This window comes from Bos grunniens, chromosome 24 (genome assembly GCF_055505025.1).
Source record: "Bos grunniens cultivar Pamir isolate PY7600 chromosome 24, Bosgru_T2T1.0, whole genome shotgun sequence".
NCBI classification, from domain to species: Eukaryota; Metazoa; Chordata; class Mammalia; order Artiodactyla; family Bovidae; genus Bos; species Bos grunniens.
Window position 1 is genome coordinate 62,656,724 of NC_141188.1, and position 22,396 is coordinate 62,679,119.

At 46.0% G+C, this 22,396-nt stretch overlaps 1 long non-coding RNA gene across 3 annotated transcripts; it reads right to left on the bottom strand.

Annotated features, from left to right (window-relative positions):
* Positions 1–15,732: 15,732 nt before the first annotated feature.
* LOC147346414 (uncharacterized) lies at positions 15,733–22,171 on the bottom strand. 3 transcript variants are annotated; one of them, XR_015154180.1, is made up of 3 exons: positions 21,700–22,171; positions 18,519–18,634; positions 15,733–17,617 (listed from the first exon to the last, which is right to left on the bottom strand). It is a non-coding gene; the product is annotated as an uncharacterized LOC147346414 (long non-coding RNA). The 3 variants fall into 3 exon arrangements; XR_015154179.1 differs by having other exon boundaries at positions 18,494–18,634; XR_015154178.1 differs by having other exon boundaries at positions 18,552–18,634; positions 21,700–22,129.
* Between the last annotated feature and the right edge of the window lie 225 nt (positions 22,172–22,396).

Below are 22,396 nucleotides of genomic sequence, written 5' to 3' on the forward strand. Positions count from 1 at the left end.
GGCCAAAGTATTGGAGCTTCAGCATCAGTCCTTCCAATGAACATTCAGGACTGATCTCCTTTGGGATGGACCAGTCGTGCCTGACTGGTTGGATCTCCTTGCAGTCCAAGGGACCCTCAAGAGTCTTCTCCTGCAACCAAGCATCAGAAGCATCCATCCTTCGGCGCTCAGCCTTATTTAGCCCTTGAATGTGGCTGGACGCTGCAATTTGCTTCTAGCCAGTAGGAGAGAGCAGGGTGATGGACGTTCCTCCTGTGGTTCAGTGATGCTCTGTGTGGCGTGGTCTGGGTGATGGGGGAGGTTCTCCTGCCAGCCCAGGGGGAGGGGGCTGCCCTGCTGGGAGAGGGGCTGAGAAGCAGGGAAGTCCAGTGTCCTCTGAGAGCCAGGAGTGGCCCCCGGCTGACAGACAGCAAGAAAGCAGGGACTTCAGTCCTTTTACCATGAAAAACTAAATTTTGCCAATAATCACGAGAGCTTAGACGAAGCCCCCAGGCTCCAGAGGTGAACAGGCGGGGCTGCTCCTAAGCTGCTGCCTTGGGAGACGCGGGCCACAGGAGCCCGCTGAGCCCAGACTCGGACCCATAGGAACCGTGTCATGAGCTGAACGAGTGCATCCCCGTCCCTAACCCAGCGTGACGGGGTTGGAAGGTGGGGCCTTTCGAGGTGATCAGCTCGTGGAGGTGGAGCCCTTGTGGATGGGTTAGTGTGCTCATAACATGGACCCAGAGAGCTCTCTTGCCCCCTTTCTGCCGTGTAAGGACATAATGAGAATACACTGCTGTATTTAAAATGGACCGCCTGTAGAGCACAGGGAACTCTGCTCAATGTCATGTGGCAGTCTGGATCGGAGGGGAGTTTGGGGGAGAAGGATACATGTATATGTATGGCTGAGTCCCTTTGCTGTCCACTGGAAACTGTCACAACATTGTTAATAGGCTATGAAAAGTAGTGAAAGTGTTAGTAGACCAGTCGTGCCTGACTCTCTGTGATTTCATGAACTGTAGCCCCGCCAGGCTCTTCTGTCCATGGAATTCTCCAGGCGAGAACAATGGAGTGGGTAGCCATTCCCTTCTCCAGTTAATAAGCTATACTCCAATACAAAATAAAAAGTTCCCCAAAACAGAACATGGCTATCTGCCCCTGAAAGAGGGCCCTGAGCAGAACCCAAGGGTGCTGGCAGCCTGACCTCAGACCTCCCAGCGTCCAGAACTGTGAGCAATAGATGTCTGCTGTTCATGAGCCACCCAGCGTGTGGGACTGTTACGCAGCCTGAGTGGAGGAAGACTGTGCAACACTGAGCGTGTGCTGCTTCAAGCCACTGTGTTTGTGCTCATTTGTTACGCAGCACGGATAGCTGTTACACCCCCTTCAGATCCCAGAGGCCAGGGGAGGGAGCAGTCACCCAAAGAGAGGGCAGCCTGAGCAGACCTGTGGTCTGCAGGCATGAGCAGCCTGTGGTGCAGCTGGAGAATGCGACTGTGGCCTCACATTCCTGACGCCGCCCCCCCAATGGGAGTGTTCGCGACAGCAAACCCAGCCAGAAGGCAGCAGGGTAGGGCTGACAGTAACGTCTGATGGGTCAGCTTCCTGGGGCATAAAGCATGTGGAGAAGTGTGGACTGCAGAGTCAGAGGCGCAAATGGAATAGACATCTGGGACCCGGGCATTCTCAGACCAGCTATGGGAAGAAGAAGAGTTTTCCTCCATCTTCTTACCTATGTAGATGGACAGCCAAAAACAAGACAAAACAGAAAAAAAATATATATAGAATTAAGGGTTTTGCCTCCATGGTAAAATTAGTAAACAAAAGTATATTAAGATCACTTAAATCTTGATTGTAAGTGGGCTAATCAAACCATCATCTTTACATAACTTGCTTTTTCTCAAGAGGTCCCTGAACTCTAATCACAAGTTAGACCCTAGCATTGTTTGAAGTCTACAGAGAGCCTATGGAATAAGCCTGGTTATAAATCAGACGGCTCTGTAGTTACTGGGTAAAGGAGATGGTCTCTAGAGAACAGTTTCATTGTTCTTCTTTCCCCCAGTTATTCCTTAGAAGATACAATTTATTCACTTCTCTGATAAGAAGGGATTTGTTTAAACACATTGTATCTTTATAGCCATAGAGTTGAAGACTTGTAGAATCTGTCTGCCAGTGCAGAACATATAAGAGACAAGTGTTCAATCCCTGGGTCGGGAAGATCCCCTGGAGAAGGGAATGCCACCCCACTCCAGTCTTCTTGCCTGGAGAATCCCGTGCACAGAGGAGCCTGGCGGGCTATAGTCCACGGGGTCGCAGAGTCAGGCCACTGAGCAACTGAGCAGCCGCCATGACAAAGCGCCAGCGACTGAATGTTTCCAACTCAGACACGCGTTGTCTTGCACTTCTGGCCACAACAAGCCCGAGATCCAGGCAGGGCTGGCTCCTTTCGAGGCCTGAGGGGGCATCTGTCCCTGCCTCTGTCTGAGTCTCTGGTGGCCTCAGGCGCCCCTTGTCTGTAGGTGATACTCTCCCTGACTTCACCTGGCTTCCCTCTATGTGGATCTGTCTTGTGTCTAAATTTCTGTTTTTTTAATGAGGACAGCTATGTAGCATTAGTGCCCACTGTGAGGACCTCATCTTAATCATCCACAAGACCCCAGTTCCAGATAAGGGCACATGCACAAGTCCTGGAGAGTACGATTTGAATATCTTTCAGGGGTGGGGCGGGGATACATAATTCAACCCAAAAGAGGCTCTAATGCCAACCCACAGTTTAAAGGCAAAGTCACGTTCAAGATCAGAGAGTCACGTCTTTCTGGTTTGCCCTACCCGCTTCATCTGGGGAAATAGGGAAATATCCTTTCAGGCAAACTGTTCCAGGGAAAGCTACTACATAAACATTAAATCATTAAAAAAATAAACGTGACTCACAGGTGGGTGGGAGGCCCTACTTGTATATTTGTACACTTTTTTTTTTAGTGTTTGCAGGGCCATAGTTAAAGAAGGGGAAATAACATACGACATGATTTACTTTTCCTCTGAAGGGTGTTGGCTGCAGCAGACGACGCTCACATTGCTGTTTATTGATCTTTCTTTATTCCCTCTTTGTTGTTGCTCTAAGAATAAGAACAATGCTTTTTCCTAAGTGCGTTAGGATGGCATCATAGAAGAGATTTCTATAATGGAGCAGTTTGGTTCTTAAAAAAAAAAAAAAAAAAACAACAAGAGAGACTAAACCGAGCATTCTTTGCACACTTTGAAGACCCCAGCACCTCTGTGTCCTTTCCCGTCCTGTCTGCTGGGCTGTGGGTCCTGGTGGCTGTATGCTCCGTGCAGAATGGCTTCTTTGTAGTCAGGATCCCTTGCTGAAATAATATTCTGTAATTGCTCAGTCCTCCGCGGCCTGAGAAGACGCACCAGCAGCACATTTGGGAAATTGTCTTGCCTTTTCCAGCTCCTCCTGGTATCTGGCCTGTCAGTCAGCCAAACAATCAATCAGAAGACATTCAATCTCTGCATGGAGCCACTCACGGAGCTTTTCTGGGTTGGCTTGGGAGTGGGGAATGAAAAGGGGGTTATTATTTTCTGTGACACATGTTTCTTCAGATCCACTGCTTTTAAAAATGACATTTTTATTCAAATTAGTTGCAGTCAAAGGAAAGCAAGTACAGAGAAGCGTTCATTAATGTCCGGCCTCCTGCTGGCCTGGAGCGAGTCTGCTTCTGAAGCAGGCGGCCTAAACGCTGATCCGGCCCCGAGGTGCCCCGGCTGCGTTCATCAGGACATTGTTAATTTGCTTAATGGTGTGCTGTCGCACAGCTCTTACATGTGGCCGCCAAAAAGCAAGGATGCTCCACGTTGGGTCCGCAGCTGTGTTTTCTCCTTTAGTTGAGGGAACATGGAAAAGCAGATCGTAGGTCGGGACGTCTCATCAAGGTGGAGCCTCATGGTTCCTGTTGAAGGAGCTTCCAAACTCCTTGAATTTAGGCTAAAATTGAATGTCCATCTGAATGAATGGGTGTCTGTGATCGCATCAGTGGACGTGTGTGAGCTTAAATCTGCTGCTGCTGCTGCTGAGTCGCTTCAGTCGTGTCTGACTCTGTGGGACCCTATGGACTGCAGCCCACCAGGCTCCTCTGTCCATGGGATTTTCTAGGCAAGAGTACTGGAGTGGGGTGCCATTGCCTTCTCCCTTAAATCATCTACCTTCCTATAGAACAAAGCATATTGGGAGTTCACATACCTGCTGAAATAACCAGGTGAAACTGTGGTAAACTCCTCCCTAAGTTTTTTCCTTAATACTTCCTACTCTTAAGTGAATTTGGTCCGTGGTGTCTGGTCTGCATCCAACAACAGATAACCATCAGCAGCACCAACAGAGAATGGGGGTGGGGTGGCAGCTCAGAGGTGTGGTCAGATGTGCATCTGGCCTTTCCAAGCCCAGAGTCACATGGCAAAGAGATGCGGGAGCAAGGCTCCAACCGGCCGTCCTGCCTGTGACCCATGCGCTTGACCTCAGCACTTGATCAGTATGCCTCCTTCCGGCCCCCCCGACTCACTCTGGAGATTATTATTTTGCCAAACTTTTGCCAAGCTGTATGAGATGGCATGAGAGGTGCAAAATAAGCTTTAAAAGTGTTTTCTGGACTTCCCTGGAGGTAGAGTGGTTAAGACTCTGAGCTTCCAATGCAGGAGGTGCAGTTTGGATTGCTGGTCGGGTCGGGGAGCTGGGATCCCACGTGTCAGCATGGCATGGCCATACATAGATAAATTAAATTAAAGCATTTTCTCTGTGTCCTCCAGGGGAAACACACTGACTAGTGACTGGTGACTGAGAAAACTCTATGTTCCCCAAGAGTGACAGGAATGGTAAAGGCTCCCATTACTTTCCATCAGGAACAGAGTTGTAAGTAAGCAGCAAGGAAAATATTGAGGGATAGAAGTCCTTGTCAAAGGCGAGACCGGCATATAATTTTGCAGTTCCAGTGACCTCAGTGTAATGGATCACTTTTAAAAAAAGGGTTTTTTTTGTTGTTGTTGCTGCATTTCATGAATACATTTTGTGTTGTATCTATTTCAAATAAGACCTCAAGATCTTAACACACTGCAGTTTGGAGAAAGCCTATTTATACTCTTATCTTTGAATTTAAGTAGACAAAGAGAAATTTACAGTGGAGAAGACAAAGAGACATACCGTGTGAATTATGAACAGTGTGGGTACAATACAAAATGACTGTTTATGCAGGATTAATGGAACTGATGTTTAGTCCACGGATCAGCTACATGCAGACTAACGGAAGGCATTACGTGAAAGGACTTGCAGATTTGTGTGGTTGACAGAATGTTATTCATTGTGAAAAAGTTAATCAGTAAAAGTATACTTTCAGTGAGAGAGAGAGGGGGGCATGGCTACTACAATCAATATAAAAAATATTGAGTTTGGTGTCCGCAAGGCTCAGAGATACCAAGTTCCCAGAGAATGAACCTTCATGCATATTCCAGCATTTTCTCCAACACAGACTGTGTGACACTTGACAGCTATTATACATTACCTTGTAGATTTTAAAAGCGAGAAGTTGGCAATGGAAGGAGTCTGCATGGTGTGGGGAAAAGGTGATGGTTTTCAGAAGCAGACAGCCTAAAATCCTAAATCTGCTACTAAGCTAGGTGAACTTGGACTTCCTGGAAGATGGGAACATTCATTCCTCAGTCAGCCATTCAGCCAGCAGTTACTATGTGCTGCCAACATGCCAGCCGCAGTTTCAGGCACTAGAAACACAGCACTGAGCAACAACAGAGTCCTGTCTTAAGGACGGCAGATCCCAGTGGGAAGAGACAGCAAGTCCAGCAGGAGATAAAGAGATATGCGAAGGGCTCACGCGAAGTCGCTCAGTCGTGGCCGACTCTGTGACCCCATGGACCATAGCCCGCCAGGCTCCTCTGTCCACAGGATTCTCCAGGCAAGAAGACTGCAGTGGGTTGCCGTGGCATCCTCCAGGGGATCTTCCCCACCCAGGGACCAAGCCTGCACCTGTTAAGCCTCCTGCATTGGCAGGTGGGTTCCCTACCACTAGCGCCACCTGGGAGGCCATGCCAGGCGGTGACGGATGCTTGGTGTTCATTTCCTCGGACCGCCAAGTTTGGATAACAGTCGGACTGCCAAGTTTGGGTAACAGTGCACCACAGACTGAACAGCTTAAGATGATAGAAATGTATCCCCTCACAGTTCTGGAGGCTGGAAGTCTAAAATCAAGTGTCAGCAGGTCCAGAAGGTTCTAAGGAAGGATGCTTTTTGCCTCTTCCCAGTCTGGTGGCTGCCTGTGGTCCTGGGCTCACAGCTGCGTCACTTCCACCTGCCGCCACTCAGGGTCACACAGCCTTCCTGCGTGTACAGCGGTGGGTCCTCTTCTTCTAAGGAGCCCAGTTATCCTGGATTCAGGGCCCTCTTAATCCTATAACATCATTTTAGCTCCTTACATCTGCCAAGACCCTATTTCCAAATAAGGTCATGTTCTGGGTGGACGTGAATTTGAGGGGGACACTCTTTGTGAAAAAGCTGGCTTAAAACTCAAAACATTAAAAAACTAAGATCATGGCATCTGGTCCCATCACTTCATGGCAAATAAATGGGGAAACAATGGAAACAGTGAGAGACTTTATTTTCTTGGGCTCCAAATCACTGCAGATGGTGACTGCAGCCGTGAAATTAAAAGACGCTTGCTCCTTGGAAGAAAAGCTACGATCAACCTACATAGCACATTAAAAACCAGAGACCTTACTTTGCCGATGAAGGTCTGTCTAGTCAAAGCTATGGTTTTTCCAGTAGTCATGTATGGATGTGAGAGTTGGACTGTGAAGAAAGCTGAGTGCCGAAGAATTGATGCTTTTGAACTGTGGTGTTGGAGAAGACTCTTGAGAGTCCCCTGGACGGCAAGGAGATCCAACCAGTCCATCCTAAAGGATATCAGTCCTGAATATTCACTGGAAGGACTGATGCTGAAGCTGAAATCCAATACTTTGGCCACCTGATGTGAAGAGCTGACGCATTGGAAAAGACTCTGATGCTGGGAGGGATTGGGGGCAGGAGGAGAAGGGGATGACAGAGGATGAGATGGTTGGATGGCATCACCGACTCAATGGACATGGCTTTGGGTGGCCTTCGGGAGTTGGTGATGGACAGGGAGGCCTGGCGTGCTGCAGTCCATGGGGTCACAGGGTCAGACATGACTGAGCACCTGAGCAACAGGCGTACCTGGGGCGTGTCTCTTCTCTCCTGCCTGGATTACCTTGCTGTCCCAGCTCTCAGACAGCACATTAAGAAATTTCTCCCTCTGGATTTGATTTGACCAACTCCTCCAACCAAGAAGTTCCTTCCTACCTAGCCAGTCACCTGACAAAGGATCTGACATTTTTTCCGTTGCTGAAAGGACTGCGTTTCAGGGCTTGTATCCGTTCACGTCCATCAGGTGAGCTTTCGTAAGGAGAATTCCTGCTGACCCAGGATACCTGCAAAACCTGCAGAGCAAGGAGACCTGCCTGGGGTTGGAAATAAGCCTCATGCCTTAGGTTCTGTGCTCACTGCTAGTTATCTCTGCAGAGTCTCTGGCGGCCTGGAGAGGAGCATGGCTAGGTTCTAGAAACCTCTCTCAGGTCTTTTACTTCCGAAGTGGCCCTGCGACTGATCTAAGTCAATGGCCCTTGAATGTTTACATGTCTTTAAAAACTGAGCTCATCGTTGTACTTGTTGTTTGAAAACCATTTGGATGAGTGGAAGGGGTATAAGGTGACGTTATGAATGAATATATTGCCCATAAATGAATCCTCAGTCCATCTCTCGGATTGTTTATCAAGCCTCATAAGCCTTTACAAATATCTTCTTATTTTGTTCCCATTTCGTCATGTCCTCACTTGTGCTTAGTACGTGGATTGTGGAATGATGTTTTACTGCTCTGTAGAGCTTCCTGTGATGTGCTTGGTGGGCGCTGGGAGGCATTCTAATGCTTCACTTAAGAAACTCTGAGCCTCGGGACTGGGGAAAAACTGCACCCCCCAACTCCACCCCCCAAGATTATTCATTTGCTTGACAACCCAGGGGAGAAACTGCTAAATATACTGACACAAAAATGTTTGCTAACCAGGCTGTTTACGGTGTCGTTAATGGACTTGGGTAAGCTTTTTTGAATTCCAAATCAAAATCATTCTTTTCTTTTTTTAACTTTTTATTTTGTATTGGGGTATAGCCAGTTAACAATGTTGTGATAATTTCCGTGGACAGCAAAGGGACTCAACCACCCACATACATGTGTCCATTCTCCCCAGACGCCCCTCCCGCCCAGGCTGCCATATAGCACTGTCGAAGCTGTTCTTCTCACCCTTTGACATGTCTGAGACGGAAACGTCTGGAAGGCAGCAATAACTGACACAAGCTCAGCAGCAAAGTGTCATGATGGGCTTCTGAGAAACACAACCAGACCTTCTGTCTGGTTGCAGGATGTGGAAGCACAGCAATCGCCACTAGAAAGAGGCAGTCATTTGCAGAGCGATTAGGGAACATTGCTACCAACGATGCTTTTTGCCCTGAAGCCAAGCCTTGAATGCGGCTCAGCAGAGATGAATCCGTGAACTTTCGGCACGTCCGCGTTCATCTACGGTGAGATTTAACATGACGGCTGTAGTCTTTGACGCACCCACAGGCAACAGCGGTTTCGTTTGGTTAGTTTTCGGTGCTTCCTTTTGTTTGGGGCGTCCTAGGACCGCAGCCTCGGACGGGCAGCCGGGGAGCGCGGCCGGAAGGCGGAGCCCGGCCAAGCCGGGAGCTTCGGTCCAAGCGCGTCCCTGACACGCTTGTGGCCCCCCTTGTGTGGGAAACAAAGCCGGCGCGGGGCTTTGTGTGGGATTGCTAATGACGATCCGCCGCAGATCCACTTTCTTATTAGCGCGGGGTTTGTGCGACTGTGTGCTCACCAGAAGCAGGGTCACAGTCATTGTGCAGTGTCCTGGAAAAACACAAGATCCTTCCAAAACCCTTTGAAAACGTGAGGCTCATTAGAAGGCACGAACGTGGTCCTCAGACGGGAGTGCCCTCCTTAGAAAGCTGTCGCTGTTTACCTAACGTCTGGGCCTCGGGCTCGCTGAGCGCGACCTCCCCTGGTTGAGACTTCTGTTTCCCTCGGTTTTGTCAGCTGCTCTTTTAATGCAGTCCCTTTCTCCACTGTCGCTCTAAATGACATTTATAAAATGTTTGTCTTAGGCCTCTTCTCTTGTTTTCTCAGCACCTTTTCCTGTAGAACTAATTCTCTTCCAATCTTCTTGGTGTTCAGTCGCTCAGTTGTGTCCGACTCTTTGCAACCCTGTGGACTGCACCACGCCAGGCCCCCCTGTCCATCACCAACTCCTGGAGTTTGCTCAAACTCATGTCCATTGACTCAGTGATACCATCCAACCATCTCATTCTCTGTCCTTCCCTTCTCCTCCTGCCCTCAATCTTTCCCAGCATCAAGGTCTTTTCAAATGAGTCAGTTCTTCGCATCAGGTGGCCAAAGTATTGGAGTTTCAGCTTCAGCATCAGTCCTTCCAATGAATATTCAGGACTGATTTCCTTTAGGATGGACTGGTTGGATCTCCTTGCTGTTCAAGGGACTCGCAAGAGTCCAATCGAATTCCAGTCTAAATAATTACAAAATCTCTGTTCCAAATCTCATCTTATCTGAGCTCTGATCTCTTACTGCTGATCGCCTAAATATCTTGCTTCTACTAAAACTGAAACTAGATTTCACATCCCACTTATTTCCCCTCTTCCCTCCTCCCAGTAAAAAATACAGCCCTTCTGATTTTCAAAACTTAATCTTTGCTTTCATCAGTGTTAAACATGATGAGTTCAAGAGCTTCACCCTCATAACCTGGCACTTTCCTGCTCCCCATTTTCTTCTCCCAGAGAGCAAGTGTTTGGAGTTCTTTTAGCCTTGCTGGGGGTGGGGTGGGGCAGTATTTCCTCCTTGTCACAAGTAACCTGTGTTGCTCCTTCTTGCATTTTTCCATTTTAGGCATGGTCTATCTCACCACCGTCACACACTGTCCACGTATCCTCCCCGAATACTTAAATCACAGTTTTGGTTAGACCAACTTTCAACAATTCCTTTGACTGTGTGCACGCACGCTGCTGAGTAATGCGGTATTTTTAAAGGCTGTTCTCCCTTCTTGAGGGATGTGACTTTAAGCCCACCTTCACTTGTGCTCAGTTGTCCCGTCTGGGACTCTCTATCTGTTTTTTCCAGAGAATAAACTCTGAAGGGGCTCATCATTGATGGTTTCAAACTGTGGTGCCGGAGAGGACTCTTTGAGAGTCCCCTGGCCAGCAAGGCGATCTAACCAGTCCGTCCTAAAGGAAATCAGTCCTGACTTCTTTTGAAGGACTAATGCTGAAACTCCAATACTCTGGCCACCTGATGTGAAGAGCTGATTCATTTGAAAAGACCCTGATGCTGGGAAAGATTGAGGGCAGGAAGAGAAGGGGATGACAGAGGATGAGATGGTTGGATGGCATCACCAACTCAATGGACATGAGTTTGGGCAAACTGCAGGAGATGGTGATGGACAGGGAGGCCTGGCATGCTGCAGTCCATGGGGTCGCAGAGAGTCAGGCTTGACTGAGGGGGTGAACAACAAACTCTGAAGGGCAATCAACGTCTCACAGGGAAGGCAGTGTTACAGGAGATCTAGCAATACTGGTGCTTCCTGAATAGATTGGCGGCCTCCTCTTTTACAGACTGCCTCTCCTCCCTTCCGGAGGAGCCTGGGTCCGCAGCCCTCTGTCCTCAGGAGCTCCGCCCACAGGGGAGGCTCCCCTGCCCTCGCCTCCGCAGCCGCAGGCCTCCCCTCCTCCTGCTGACCCGGCCAGCAGCCCCTCAGACCTGCGCTGCTTTCCTTCCCCACTCCCCCCACCCCTCCCTCTCTTCCTTCTTCCATCTCTATCACTTTAACGTCCACTACCATTTCTGTGGGATTTCTTGAGAGATCAGAGTTCAGTATTTCGGTCTGCTTTCTCTAGCCAGAAATTGGTCTTGTTCTTAATCGAGGTTGTGTACAATGACTTCATGGATATTTTTTTTCACTAGTTCTTCCGCACATGTGTCCTTTACCATCGCTCCTCGGTCTTCTCCTGGTTGTGGTCCAGGTTTAGGATGCTGATAGCTGGTTTCTGGGGTGAGTGCGCCCAGGGACGGCTGGGCTGTTGGGTCTGCTGCCCGCTAACTCATGCTGCACACATTCAGTGCGGGCCACCTGCTCTTCCCAGGTTTTGTGCTGTCTGAATGACTGGGAGTTCCTCATTCTCTGACACGGGCCTCAAATACTGCACTTCTGTATTAGCAAATTGCAAAGAGAGGACATGAAGACCTGTCTTCCCACTAATGGGTAAATTTGCGCTGCAGTGCCTTTTGTGGTTTTTTCTGGATGAGAAGCCACAAGGAACTGAACTTTATGTGGGGCACAAGCAGGCTGATTCCTACTTTCTTATGGGTGCGCTGGTCACCCAGCATGGAAAACTGAGTCAAGGGACCGCAGACTCCTCTAGAGGAGAAGGTGAGATCTAAAGAGGTAAACTGCACAGTAAGTCAGCTGTGCGCTCTGCTGGGACCCTCGGCAGGCATGACTGACTTCTCCTTGTCCCCAGGATCCGCTCGGCATCACCTCTTGTAGGAAGCCTTCTTTCACTGCCAGACCACCCTCCTAGGTCGATTTGAGAATATTTTAAAAAACACTTATGTATTTATTTGGCTGCGTCAGGGCCTAGTGAGGTCACATGGGATCTTCTGTTGCGGCTCCAGGATTCTCCAGGTGCCTGGGCTTAGCTGCTCCACGGCAAGCGGGACTGTAGTTCCCCGACCAGGGATTAAACCCACGTCCCATGCGTTAACAGGCAGATCCTGGGCCCCTGGGCCAGCAGGGAAGGCCCCGATTTGAGGGTCTTTACCGATGCCCCAGATCAAAGTGGAAACAGCGTCAGACTTTATTTTTCTGGGCTCCAAAATCACTGCAGATGGTGACTGCAGCCACGAAATTAAAAGACGCTTACTCCTTGGAAGGAAAGTTATGACCAACCTAGATAGCATATTCAAAAGCAGAGACATTACTTTGCCAACAAACGTCCGGCTAGTCAAGGCTATGGTTTTTCCTGTGGTCATGTATGGATGTGAGAGTTGGACTGTGAAGAAGGCTGAGCACCGAAGAATTGATGTTTTTGAACTGTGGTGTTGGAGAAGACTCTTGAGAGTCCCTTGGACTGCAAGGAGATGCAACCAGTCCATTCTGAAGGAGATCAGCCCTGGGATTTCTTTGAAAGGACTGATACTAAAGCTGAAACTCCAGTACTTTGGCCACCTCATGCGACGAGTTGACTCATTGGAAAAGACTCTGATGCTGGGAGGGATCGGGGGCAGGAGGAGAAGGGGACAACAGAGGATGAGATGGCTGGATGGCATCACTGACTCAATGGACGTGAGTCTGAGTGAACTCCGGGAGTTGGTGATGGACAGGGAGGCCTGGTGTGCTGCGATTCATGGGGTCTCGAAGAGTCGGACATGACTGAGTGACTGAACTGAACTGAACTCAACACATCAAACTGTGCTTACCCTCATTGTTGAGGATTCCTACTCAGTTCTTACTCTTGGGCTCCCTTCAGATTGTAACAGCCCTTCTCCTAAAGCATCCTCCTTTCAGACAGTTATTACCACACAAGTGGCAAGGTTGCCATACACCATCATCACTTTGATCGAACTTGCATAGCCTTCAGGTCTCTGTGGCAATATACGCACGTCTTAGCGTGGGCTGTTTCTACATATGTCTACTTTCAGCAAGTTTTTCACTTTGAAGATTTTGTCCTCGAATTCTTTGAGTGGGAGGCCCTAACCAGAGCGGCCTGTATCCTGATGACGTCTGTCATGTGTCTAGCTCCCAGACTTCCCGGGAGAATTGGGCAAAGTGATGTACATACACGAAAATACTGTGTCAACAGGAATGTGCCAGAAGGACACAAGGCATTGTTTTTGCAACACATCCTAGTCTTTATTTACAGTCCAACCTGAAGTTTGGATTAGAAAATGACTTTTAATCTGAGAAAAAATCAGTAATTTAACAGACCCATAGATGTATATGTAATGCAAGCTGTCTTATGTGTCTAAAAGTACAATGATTAGAGTTTTACCAGTTTTTCTTTCCTTTTTTTTGCAATGGGCTTAAGATTTTATCATTTGAAAGTGCCTATCTCACCCACCCTGCACAATATTAAAAAAATAAATAAAACTCGTGTTCAGTTCTACATAAAAACTATGATCATTTTGCAACTATAATTAATTTAAAATACACCTGAAGTAGACTACAGATGGGCTTCCTGATGGCTGAGCGGTAAGGAACCTGCCTGCCAGTGCAGGAGATGTGGGTTCATCCTTGGGTTGAGAAGATCCCTGGAAAAGGAAATGGCAACCCACTTCAGTATTCTTGACTGGGAAATCCCATGGACAGAGGAGCCTGGTGAGCTGTAGTCTAGGGGGTCCCACGACAATCAGACACAACTTAGTGACTAAACAACAACAGACTGCAAATACAAGAGATACTATAAATTAATTAGCATTTACTGTGGAAAAGATACTATAAATTAATTAGCATTTACTGTGGAAATTTTATGTAGCTTCCTGTGTCTTTCAGTTGTGGACTATGGGTCTCTAATTTAAAAAAATTTAATTAAATACATGAACCAAAGCTTTTTTCCTTACTTTTTGATTGGTATTGATATTCACTAGAAATCTCATCAATCAACCTTGACTATAATACTTATATTTGAGTAGGGAAAATATAAATATGAGCTTTCCCACTCTATCATCCTTCAGCGCCCTTTGCCTGATTTAAATCTAACATGCACCAGTTTAACAGTTAGGTTCTTATACTTTTACATACCAGAAGCAAAGTAGGTTACAATTCTAGAAAACATATGTTAACATTACTATCAACCTTCAGAATACAAAAAAGGTGTAATGGGAAAATGTTCATTCTTTGAAATATCACAGGGGCAAAAAACAGCTATTGTCAGATTTTGAGTTTTTCCTATTTTTTAATATTAAAAATTGTATATACTCCAGTAAGGGAATAGTCAGCCCATTTCTCCTTTCTTACCTCCTTCCCTCCTGCCTTCACTACCCCCATCCTTCTTTCCACTCCCAGGTTATGTGATTCTAAAGAAGGGAAGAAACTCCAGTTTGAGAAGCTGATTCCCGATGAAGAATCTAGGGCATCTGCTTTTGTAAGAGCAATGCTGGTGGGCAGGTGGGTACTTCTTCTAAAATTGGAGATCCAAGAGGAAGGTTTATGGATGATGCAGCTATCACCATATTCCTCATACTTAACACAGAGCTGGCTGGTAGCAGATGCTAGGTCAGACTTCCTGGAATGAGTTCATCTGCATAACTGGACCATCACAATTCAGATCATATCACTGTATGGCCCAGAGTCAATAAATATAACTCAGACTAAGTCTAGATCTACAAGCTCGCATGGGGCTCAAACAAGGAGACACAGACTCTGGTCCATGTGCTTTTGCCCAGAACTTTAATCTTACAGGGCAAATGTAGAAACTAAGATGCATGGGCAAAGTTGGAAAGTGAGTGCCTTTCTACTGCTCCTCCAGGTTTCGCTGCCAGTTTTCGAGTCGTCTCCATATACTCACCCTAGCTTTCTCCTTCCTCTCTAGCCATGTGACCCTAGAAAAGATGCTGAACCTTTCTGAGTTCTTCTCTACAATGAGAATCATATACAAGTCTTAAAGGGGTTAAAGAGATCACATCAGAAAACATGTGACAGGCTTGACAGTGGTCTGGCCTGGGGCTGCCAGCTACAATGCGGAGCACCAGGTTAAACTCAAATCTCAGGCAGTGACATTTTTCCATATACAGATGCCCACATATTGCAGTTACTGGGTGTCTTGTATTTGCGAGACCTGGCCACCCCATCATGGCATGTTATGTGATGTTTCCTCATGCAACATGGCATAGGTTTGGTGAATGTTTCCTTGGTAAGTGTTTCCTCATTTCCACTTCCTCACAAGATCATCTAAAAAGAACACCAGATGCTGCCTGATTTAAATGTTGCTAAATTGTGGTCGAAGGACAGAGAGATAAGGAAAGATGACTCTCGCAAAATCCGCTATCACCATATTTTTATTTCCACAAATAGTAAAAAAAAAAAAAAAAAAGCATAAAAATACTGAAGGCCAGTCTAGTGTCCCACCTGATTCACTCTTTATGGAGCTTAAGTAAATCATGGTTCTTCAAAGTGATGCATTTTTATCTAGAAATCTAAATTATCTTTATATCTATATATCTTTATAAATAAAAAATAAATTTATATTTATATTAAATATAAATTTATATTATCTTCATATATCTTTATTTTTCATGTTTATAGCATAGTTTTCAGTGAGAAAACTATGGGATGGGATAGGAAATTGTAAAATCGTTATGATCTCTACACCATTAAAGTACACAGAAAAAAATCTAAAGGAAATATGTGAAAATAACTCCGGGTCACTGGAGTTTTTTTTTTTTTCCCTCAAATTTGTATCTTTATATATATTGACCAAACTTTCTATAATGAACTGATTACTCTTAAGTAATATTTATAGTTCTCTCTTACTTTAGATTTTTAATTTTTCAATTGTTTTAAATTATAAGTAAAATTTTAATGAATTAAGTGGCGGGAAGCTTAATTTTAAACTTTTAATTATGAACAAAATGTAGAAATTCAGATTGTAGCAAAACCATACAGTTGATCTTAGAAAAACAAAACCTTTGTTCTGAAGTATGAAACAAGCAGGAAAGTGCATCAAGCACAAATGTATGGCCGAACACATTTTTTTAAAACAGACCCAAGTGCCCACCGCCTGGGTCAATACACAGGACACTGTCAATGTCCCGGGTGCCCCCTCCCCCTGCCACGTGCTCTATTTCCAGTCACGAACCACTCAGTTCCACCTCATTGGTCTGTTAGTTACTTCCTTCCTTTTCATTTCAGTTTTGCCATCTGAATCACGCCCTAAACCGTGCAGGTTAGCGTGGCTGTTTCTGAACTTGACACAACCGTGATCCTCTGGCACACCTTCCACCGCCTCTGGCTGCTCTCACTCAACGTGCTGCTAAGGTTCATCCGCACCGCCCGGCACTGGGGAATTTAGCCACTGTTGCTGCGTGTTGGTTTTTCGGACTCTGCTGGCACTTGTTTACCTTTTGCTGTTGGTGGACGTTTGGCTGATCCCGGCCGTGGCGCCGGGAACCGTGGCTGCCAGCAGCTCCCGTGTCTCCTGGTGCACAGTGCTCACCGGACTGACGTTCTCACCTCTGTGAGCTGACGTTGTTTTGTGCTAATGAGATTTCTACTCACTCGTGACCATAAAAGGGAAAACTGATAAAGACCCTGGAGTTTGGAAGTCTGAGGCTATGGATCTTATTGTCATAGACTGGCTCCTATTTGTGACAAATTCATATTCTCAAGGACTGAAAACACAGCAGTTTCCTTAAATGTCAAAATAAACCTGCTGTTACTTTAAATGCATTAGAAATTCTTTTAAATGGCAAGAATCAGCCTTAAGAGCCTCTTTATTTCAAATTAATGTCATCTAAATGTGAAAGCCTCTGCTTTGTGACTAACAAAAACATTTGCCAATATTCCAATTTAGACAATTTTGCCTTCAGCCAAAAACCAGAAATTTCTTGAGCTGGTAGAGATTTTTAGAGATGCTTCATTTCATAAATCCTTCATTTCATAAATCAGTAACTGAAGCCTTCTTGAGGCCAAATGCCTTCCAAGTTCCTGGTTAACTAGTTAGTATAGAACCAGGACCAGAATGAGGACTTTCTGACTTCCAACCTTAGGTATTATTTTTGTTGTCATTCAGTTGCTCAGTCGTGTCTGGCTCTTTGTGGACCCATGGACTGCAACATGCCAGGCTTCCCTGTCCTTCATCTCCCAGAGTCTGCTCAAACTCATGTCTATTGAGTCAGTGATGCCATCCAAACATCTCGTCCTCTCTTGTCCCCTTCTTCTCCTGCCTTCAATCTTTCCCAGCATCAGAGTCTTTTCCAATCAGTTGGTTCTTCTCATCAGGTGGCCAAAGTATTGGAGCTTCAGCATCAGTCCGTCCAATGAATATTTAGGGTTGATTTCCTTTAGGATCGAGTGGTTGGATCTCCTTGCTGTCCAAGGGACTCTCAAGAGTCTTCTGCAATACCACAGTTCAAAAGCATCAGTTCTTCTGGACTCAGCCTTCTTTATGGCCCAGCTCCCACATCCGTACATGACTACTGGAGAAACCATAGCTTTGACTAGATGGACCTTTGTTGCCAAAGTGATGTCTCTGCTTTTGAATATGCTGTTAGACACTAGAGAGAAGAGATTGCAGTAATGCAGCTTCAGGATAAGGAAGGTTGGCAATTACCAGGAGCGGAACCAGCCAAGAAAGAATCCCTCATCCAACCCCCAGCCTTCAGAGGGAGCACGATCCTGCCAACACTGTGATTTTGGACTTCAGCCTCCAGACTGTAAGAGTTTCTGTTGTTGGAGCCATCCAGGTCATGGTACTTTGTTATGGCAGCTGTAAGAAACAAATATATCTAGGAGTCCAGCTCAGTGGATTTGGTGGGAAACGGGAAAACAACAAGATTTCTAGGGATTGAGAGTGTCTCCTATAATCTATTCTGGGGCAGAAAAAGAGAATTCCCATGCCGATTCCTCAGGGTATAATTAATGCCTCTAAGTATAGGAGAATCATCTGGAAGATGTGTGTTTGTGTGCTACGTCGATTCAGTCATGTCCGACTCCTTGTGACCCCACGGACTGTAGCGCGCCAGGGCTTTGTCCATGGGCTTCCCCAGGCAAGAGCACTGGAGTGGGTTGCCATGTCTTTCTCCAGGGCATCTTCCCGACCCAGGGATCGAACCTGGTCTCTCGGGTCTCCGGCATTGGCAGGGGGGTTCTTTACTACCAAGCCACCTGGGAAGCCCCTACCTCTGGAGGATACTTTTTCATTTTTAGTTGTGGAAGATTCAGGGGGAAAAGGTTTGGAATGTTGTAGGAAGGATACTTGTTAGATGTGAATCTTCACTGAAAGAAGTATTAGGCTACTGTTAGAACCCAAAATAGGATTCTAAAAGTTGGGCATCAATTTTCACTATGAATATATTTAAATGTATCAATATTATAGGACCCCAGTATTTAAAACAATTGTCCGATGAAGTCATATAAGAGAAAGAATAAAGTACTTTGGGAAGAAAAATCTATAGTCTAATGTATAGTTTATATACCTAGGTTTTCATATATCCCATTTGCCTGAAATAAAAACCATCTCTACAAAAGAAGAAAGTAGGTCAATTTTAACTAAAGCTTAAAAAAAATGACAATGCCTATAAACTTTCTTAGGGAAGGTATTTTTGTCTATACTATTCACTGGGGCGGGGTAAATGATGCCTACATTTAAAAGCTTAATAAATACTTGCTGAATGAATGTCCCAGGTAATTCATACTGTTACCAGAAGTGGTAGGATTCCATGGCCTCAATTTTTTTCTCTAATACTTCATTGTTGTGACAAGAAGAAACACATCTCATTTGTTTCTGTGAGGAATGAGAAAGAGACAAAGAATTAGGAGACAAACAAGCGTGCACTAAGATCTGAAACGTTACCAGGCCGTATGCATAAAGTAGGCTACCTAGAGCCAGGCACAATCTTGATAAGAGCTCACGTGGTAAGTCTGTGAGGCATGGGTGAAGCCTTGGAGAGCTGAGGAGGTGTCACCCTGCCAGTGAGCAGGGAACATGTGGATTCAGGTTGGCTACCCTGGGCCCATTTACTGCACTGAGTAGTTATTTGCTATCGTAGTAAAAGAGAATGAGTAAACAGTGAGCAATCTAGGGACGGTTAACCACTAGTAGCTCAAAGGATATACAAATGTGAAACTATAATTAGATTCCTGTTCATCCTGTACTAACTACTGTATTACATGGTATGTTGCATCTTTCTGAGTTTATTTCTGAACACAGCTGAGAACTTAACAATTCAGACTGAAACCATCCTCTATCAATTCATGCCTCCATTAAGATTCCAACTGCTTGTATTAGAAAAAAAATTCCAAAGATGGCTTCTTTTTATCTTGGATCTAAGGATGCAAACAGGATTAACCTAGATGCAAAACACAGCAAGTCAGTTATCAATCACACAGCATAAAATAAATTGTAACAGAAAAATTGAAAATTACATTCTCTTTTTCTATACTTAGCTGTGAAAATATTTTAACAAGTTGGCATCAGGGTTTGCAACTTTTACATCTGTTGTTTCTTTGGGGGATTATCTTTTCACATTGGAAGTTGTGATTCTTTGAAAAGTGAGGCTTGTTACAACTGTGTATTAGATTGTACACGTGGGACATTTTAGAGGGCTGGGGAGCAACTGTGAGTTACCGTGGTTTCAAGATACTGTCCTAGTCCCCATTCTACTTGTTAAGTAGGAAAAGCTGCGATTTCCTGGGTATCTGGAAAACATTTGCTCTCCACTGAAATCCTTTCCTCATTCAGAGAATTTGTACAGCGTGGCTTGGCTCATATGGTCTGGGGGATGTTCCATGATACTAGCAAACTCCAAGTTTCATTGTCATTATCACCATCTTATTATAACTCTGAGGTTCCAGTTGGTCTCGTGTTCAGGGTACTGTCTATGCTTTACGAACTCCTATTTCTTTCTCTCTCCTCTCACCCGCAAGTTCAGTCGCTTTATTGAAGGTTTGGAAGTGGAACCAGGCAGCGGTCCCCAACTTTTTTGGCACCAGGAATGGGTTTCGTGGAAGACAGTTTTTTCATGAACTAGGGCAGGGGTAGGGGGGGTAGATTCGGGATGCTTCAAGGGTATTACATTTACTGGGCACTTTATTTCTAATGTTATTATTAACCAGCTCCACCTCAGATCATGAGGCATCAGACCCCGGAGGTTGAGGACCCCCAGAACCAGGGATGGGTCACACCGTGGACCCTTGCCCTTCTGCTCTCCCTCTGGTTTTTATGCTTTTGGATACAATGGGATATGATCTCTTGTAGATTATACACACTATGCCTGAAGTAGTTTCTCTACATAAAAATTATATCCTTCATTCTCCCTCCCTTCATCAAAAGAACAAAAAGGACCCACTGTTTTTGAGGCTGGACTGGACTTCCTTTTTCTTCACCTTGAGATATTTGACCATAATTCACTGCCCCCTATCTCCTCCCAATGTTAGTAACCCTTCACACCACGTCTGGCAGGTAGGTAAGAAGACTCTCCAACCTCTTCCTGCTCCAGTGCTTTGCATACTAAATTCTCTGGCCAATGCTTTTTCTTTAATTTTTTTCCGGGGGAAGTTTTTGATTACATATACCTTCAAGGGGTAAACACAGTTCCTAAAGGACAGAAAGGCAGAGTGGTGGTGACTGTCAAACTGCAGAAGGCCCACAGCTGATTAAGAACAGCGCTGTAACCGAGAGGACGTGCATGGACCCTGGGCCAGGGGTGACAGTATCTCTGACTGGAACAAACTCCCCTTGAGTTTATTACCTTAGCTACATAAACATAACTCTAGAAAGCAGATATATGAGAGTTAATATATATTTCTTAATATGCAAAAAATTAGAGGCTTAGAGGAATCCATGAAGGAACTAAAAAATATACAGAAATGTAAATAGTCCACGTTTTAGTACTGAAATTTAACGTGTTTTTAAAGTTTAACTCAGTTTCATTTGTTTCTGAAAATTTCGTCCAAAGTGAGGTCTGTATTGTTGGACTCCTTAGACTAGGTCAGTTCCCTCATTTTTATTTCTTCCCATGACGCCTGGTGTTTTCCCCTCTTCCACATCCCTCTCACCTGTTGAACCTCTTTGCCTCTAATCTATAAACTCTGTAAAGGCAAGGGCAGTGTCTGATTTATTCCACTGCTGTAACAGACTGCTTGGTATATGTTTATAATTGTTTGTTAAATTAATTGTATTTTATGTCTCTCGGAAAAATTTGCATTCTCCCTAATTTTACAAAAGTAATTCTGAGCTGTTGATTGAATTGAAATGGAATAAACATGTTTCATGAGGCCAAGAGGTAATAATTCAAAAGAAAAATATAAAAAGTCATCTACAGGAATTTCAAGAGTCAAGATAATATTTTTTTGTCCTGTAACTTCTACTCTTCAGTGAAACTGTGTAGATAACCCAAGTACAACTTTCTCTGCCCTTATTAGTTTCTATTATTTCAGCTACAAGTTCCAGTTTTTCTTCCCTCTCTGTTTCTCTCTCCTTCCTCTTTCCTCAAACCCCCTACCCTCAATTCACCCCCAGGTTTAGTAACTTTATTGATGTTAAGCAGGCCCGCGACTGTTTGCAGCTGCAGAAGTCTTACATGTAAAAATCCAGATTTATGAAACAATACGGAGGAATGGTAATTCCATTAAAAAGGTTTACCAAATTCTTTTAAATAGTAAACTGCTCTAATCCAGCCTACAATATTGTTTTAACCGACAAGAAAGTACAACTTCTTACGGCACGACTAACATTGTGGTCGCAGAATATAATTTTTTCTGAATATTGAAGGAAAAACCAAGGGAAGACGTTAAAAGAGAACACAGGGCCCGGATCTTCTGTCCCACGTGTCTCCATTCCAGCGTTACCTCTGCTTCCCATCGCCTTCTGTGTCCTCAGTCCTTGTGGACCTCAAGCTGAGCAGGGAGAGGGCCCGGTTCTCGGCCGTTCTCCTCACACAGGAGCTGCAGAGGGCCGGGCCGGGGCGGCACGACTGCCTCCGGGCGAGTTCATAGGTGCTGAGGGGAAGACCGAGCGCCCGGACCTTCGTGCCATCTGGAGTCTGAGCCCTGTCTCAACTAGCTCGGGGAAAGCCTCGGGGAGCAGGAATTGGCGGGTAACTACAAGTTCACAAACCGAACATCCCTGAGCATCGACTCCAACATCAGAGGGCACCAGACCCACTGTCCGGGGCCCGCGGCGGGCCGCAAGACGGGGAGGTGCTGGAGGATCTCTGGAACTTGTAGTTCGCCACGGCCCCCTCGGGGACGCTCGACCGCGGCCTGGAACTACAACTCCCAGGTGGCATCGCGCGCCGCCCGTCCCTCGGCCCCTCCCCTCTCGGGCCCGCGCAGGAAGCCCCCGGGCCTGGCGGCGCGGCCCCGCCCCCCAACGCCGTCACGCTTGTTTACCCCGAGGCCCCGCCCCGCGCGCCCGCCCGCCGGGTCGCTGTCACGCGGGTAATGCATATTCATGAGGCGCGCCGCCCGCCGGCCTCCCGCCCGGCGCTCCCGGCGCGCGATTAATATTCAATGAGGCCGGCTCGGCGGCTGGCTAGGCGGCGCG